General features: G+C 43.5%; 1 protein-coding gene across 2 annotated transcripts in view; it reads right to left on the bottom strand.

The window, feature by feature from the left end:
* CEP112 (centrosomal protein 112kDa) overlaps window positions 1–4972 on the bottom strand; it is a 587957-nt gene that overhangs the window by 222012 nt on the left and 360973 nt on the right. The gene's annotated exons all lie outside the window — the stretch shown is intronic.

Genomic DNA, 4972 nt, shown 5'->3' with positions numbered 1-4972 from the left:
TAGAGACGGGGTTTCACCGTGTTAGCCAGGATGGTCTCGATCTCCTGACCTCGTGATCCGCCCGTCTCGGCCTCCCAAAGTGCTGGGATTACAGGCTTGATGTTTTTTTCTTTTTGAGACGGAGTCTCGCTCTGTTGCCCAGGCTAGAGTTCAGTTCAGTGGTGATCTCAGCTCACTGTCAGCTCCGCTTCCCAGGTTCACGCCATTCTCCTGCCTCAGCCTCCCAAGTAGCTGGAACTACAGGCGCCCACCACCACACCCGGCTAATTTTTTGTATTTTTTAGTAGAGACGGGGTTTCACCGTGTTAGCCGGGATGGTCTCGATCTCCTGACCTCGTGATCCGTCTGCCTCAATTATCATTCTTTTATTCACTCAACATTTAATGAGTGCTTACTTTGTGTAAGGCACCATGAAAGCTCCTGGGGCATTAGAAACAAATATTTCCTGCTTTCAGGGAATTCAGAGTCCAGGTCTTCACTGCATTTGGAAATGCTAAACTCCTTTGACTATTTATGTAAAAATATCAATCAATTGGAAATACAAATTACTGTTGATGTGAGCACAGCATTTAGATTTCATCACATGGACTCTGAGGTTGGTGAAGTCCACCAACTGGGCAAAAACTGAACTCATCGCACTAAACACCATCCTATGTAAAAGAGAGTCTTCCCTTTCCCCAGACTCTCCCTTTTTGTCAACAAGTCCCTCCATTCTGGTTCATCTCAGTACCTCCATCCATGTCAGCTAAAAGTACTGTCCTTAAACCTCCTTTCTGCCTTCTGGGATCCCCTGTGTTCTCACTTCAATCCAGGAGCATTCCATTCTTCCAGATACAGGATACCCATGCTCCCTCCTCTACCTGTAGAACTCCAGTTCTATAGGAACAAATTCCCTTACATCTTCTTCCTTTCCAAGGCATTCCACTGTTCCGCTGGAAGCCTGTTTCGCTTTTCTTGAAACTCTTCACCTAAGCAGATTATTCTGATTCTTTACCAAGAATACAGATGCTATTAGCTACAAGGTCTTTCCAAGTCTTGTCAGAGAGCTTTTCTATATCTTTACCAATCTTTGTCTTCCTTCCTCCCTTGGTGAAGGTCATGCCTCCTGTCACTCATTCACGTAATACATACCCGAAGGGCACCTGCCCCAAGCTGGGTTTTCTAGGCACTGGCGGTACAGAAGTAAACAAGCTCAACAAGGTCCTGCTAACAGAGCTTATGTTCTAGTGGGTGGGAGGAAATAAACAAGCGAACAAATAAAAGGATGATTTCAGGTAATGCTATGAGCTATGAAGACAACGGGACAAAAATAGGTGGCATAGGTAGGCTAGACTTTGGATGAAAAGGTCAGGGAAGGATGCTCTGAGGAGTGTAGAATGATGACAAGGAGGTTCGCCATTGAAAAAATCATGTGGAGAAGTATTCTGGCAGAGGATGACAGCAGCTGCCAAGACCTGGAGGCAGGGGAGAGTGTTGCACATTCTGGGAAAAGACAAATAGACCCTTGCAGCCTTGTAGCCATGGGCCGAGGTGGGCCTGTGCTGGGTCTGTGCTGGGGATGCCATTCCCACCTGCACCACCTCACAGATCACAAGCCATCCGTGATCTCTGATTCTTCACATCATTAAGCTGTTTCTCTCCATTAGTCCCTTCGTATGTACTGCAAAATGCTCAACACATGTTCAGCCCGCAAATATATTCTCTTTCACTCTTGCTGCTCTTTGGAATTGCATCTGCCTTTCAGCATCATATTTTCCCAAACAACAGAATGTTCCCTCACTTCCACTCTCAGACTTATCTTTTGTAACCCTGTTTCTGGGCACATGATCATTTTCAGCGCACTGTCCAAGATCAGCAATGACTTCGTGGTTTCACATCCATTGACCTTCCTTCAACCCCCATCCTTCCTGAGTTTGGGTCACATTCTTGACAATCCCCCTTTCCAAATAGTCTTTTCCTCTATTTCCATAAAAATGCATTCTTCTCATGTCCCTTCTACCTTCGTGACCCTTCTTTGACTGTTTCCTCCCGGACCTCTCAAACGGAGTTGTACCCGAAGTTCTTCCTTCACAGTTGCCCTCGCTCTCCCTCCCTCCCCCGCCTCTTTCCCCCTTGCTTTAACAGCCCCACTCACACGCAAGGCCACAGGCCGGGCCTTCTCTGTGGGTGATTCCCACAGCTGTTTGTCTCCAGTCCTGCCTGCTCTTGGGATATCCAGAAGCATTCTGTCAACAGCAAGGGAAAGTGGAGGGTCACTTCAAACTCCACATGTTCTTAACTCAGTTCAGCTTCCTCCTCCTCCGACCAGAAACTTCTACATTCCTGATCGATTTATATTTAACCAGCCTAATCAGTGCTATCTCTATGATGATTTTCAAACGTCCCCTTTGTCCCCTTGCTACTGCCAACACTCTCACTGCCTTCTCATGCACGTCTACTGTGCCCTCGAGGACCTCCTGCCTAGATTAATCCAGTCCTTGTCACCTCCTGCTGCTGCTACCACACCTTGCCAACACCAAGAGGATGATGTTCCTAATAAGCACTGGAATCTTGACACTTCATTTCCCCAAAACCTTTAGCAGCTCCTCATTGTTTACCCAAATGAAGCAAAAACGCTTATCACAGCTTTAGAGACTTTCGATGATCCGAAGCTATCTCAGCTTGGTCGCTAGCTCTCCCCTTGATCAACCTCTATGTCACAGAAACGGTTTTGTTTGCTCTTGCTTTCCTTACTCTTTTAACTTAGAATGCCACTCAACATATCTACTAGTTAAAATCCTACTTATGTTACTTACGTCTCATTCAAATGACATCTCTCCCAATTAATTTTCCCTGATTTCCTCAGCAGAATATGATTTTCCCTATAGTCACACTGTCTTGCATTCTAGTTATCTGCATAGTGTACTTGCAGTATTTTTCTTGCAGTCACTATTATTTTATCTATTTGAGGACAGTGGCCCGCTCCCTCATTTTTTATATACCCACAGTGCCTGGGATAATGCCTTTCTGGGATATAAAAATTCAGGTTTCTAATATTAATTTTTAAATTATCTTTACCCTGTAAATTAGTTAGCATCATGTATAAACCTACGTTTGACAAAGTTCATCTCCTATTAAAAAGAGGCATTTGGAATGTGAATATATAATGCAAGAAAATTAAGGCCTAAATTGGATGTGTTATATGTCTGAGTTTGGCATATCCAATTTTCTTAAATCAAGGGGCACAGGTATCTGTGCCATTTAAGAACATTTACTTAGAAATACTTTGAACTGCTAGAAGAGTCGACTGAAGCCAAGGTGAGGTGTGTGTAAGAGTTAACAGAAAAGATAAGTGGCAACACCACTTTCTTTCCATCAGTCTCTCACTTTCCATCAGTCTCTCTTTTATCTGCTATTGTCGAAGTCTGAGACTATACCATATAAGAATATTTCCTGGCCGGGTGCGCTGGCTCATGCCTGTAATCCCAGCACCTTGGGAGGTCAAGGTGGGTGGATTGCCCAACGTCAGGAGTTTGAGACCATCTTGGCCAACATGGTGAAACCCCATCTCTACTAAAAATACAAAAATCAGCCAGACGTGATGGCGGGTGCCTGTAATCCCAGTTACTCAGGAGGCTGAGGCAGGAGAATGCTTGAACCAGGGTGGTGGAAGTTGCAGTGAGCCAAGATCATGCCACTGTACTCTAGCCTGGGTGACACAGTGAGACTTTGTCTCAAAAAAAAAAATTTCCCTAATTCCTGACCTGTATATTTTAGCATCGAGACATTATTATTTTATCTTGCTGTGAGGGAATGATCACTAACATCCACTTAGCCTGAACATGTCCTGAGTGGCCCAACCTATTGGTCTTGTAGTCTTCTTCCTTTCAGCAAAGAGGAACTCCATCTACCCACTGGCTTGGGAAAATAGCCTTGGTGCTGCCCGTGACTGCTCCACGCCACTCCCCATGCCCAGCATATCCCATGAAGCAACAGTGAATGCTGTCAGCTCTACCTACAGAACATATCCCAAATCTGATCAGGTTTTACTACCTTCACTGCTACTGGCTAGACCCAACCCTCTATTACCTTTCCTCTATATTTTTGCAACAGCATTTTAACCGGTCTCTCTACTTCCTCCTTTGCCGTCAATTCAGTCTATTCTCAGCACAGCAGATGATGATATCCCATTCAAGTGTGAGTCAAATCATGTCACTCCCATGCTCAAAATCTGCCAAGCTCCCCTACTCATAGAGAGTCAAAGCAAAGCCCTCTCACTGGCCTACGCAGACCTCCCTGACCTGGACCCACGCCCTCAGGTTCTTCTCTGGCCCCATCACTTTCCCTCTTCTTCTCAGTCATCATTTCCAGACACACCACTTCCCTGCTGTTCCCCCAAGAAGTCAGGCTCACTCCTGCCTATTTATAATCCTTTTTCCTATTTATTTCTGGGTTCAGAGCTATGCTGTCAAGGGCCAAATCTGCTGAAATCTGACTTTCAAATGATTTAAGGTACAATAAAGCAAGTACCTTAGGATCTCAGTCTATGTAAAATCAATGAAGTAATGGCTAGTATGGTATTGCATACTCTTTAAAGGCTCAACACTATTTGAAGATAAAGAGGGATAGGTGGAAGGAAATTAAACAAAATTAGATGATTCTTAAGTTACCCTTTTCAAGTTTTTTATTCCCAAGATAAAGACTGGTCTTAAGAAATTCCAGAGGCAATTTTGGAAATAGCAATTAACATTTAGTACCTGAATAAAATAGTTATACTTTTTCTGAACATCAAAAGAAAGAATATTTGAGATTGTACCTTGAATATAAGTCTAATCAAAATGTTTAAACATTATACTGACATTTATTCCAATAATAAGTAATTCTAAAATACTTTTCTTATTTCTACCAAAATATCAACCTGGGAAAATAAGTCATCATTTATGTGACACTGTTGCAAAAACACGGTAAAATCTAGAAAAGCTTATTAGACAAC

Source organism: Mandrillus leucophaeus, unplaced genomic scaffold, assembly GCF_000951045.1.
Source record: "Mandrillus leucophaeus isolate KB7577 unplaced genomic scaffold, Mleu.le_1.0 Scaffold404, whole genome shotgun sequence".
NCBI classification, from domain to species: domain Eukaryota; kingdom Metazoa; phylum Chordata; class Mammalia; order Primates; family Cercopithecidae; genus Mandrillus; species Mandrillus leucophaeus.
This window is presented reverse-complemented; position numbering and strand designations above follow the sequence as displayed.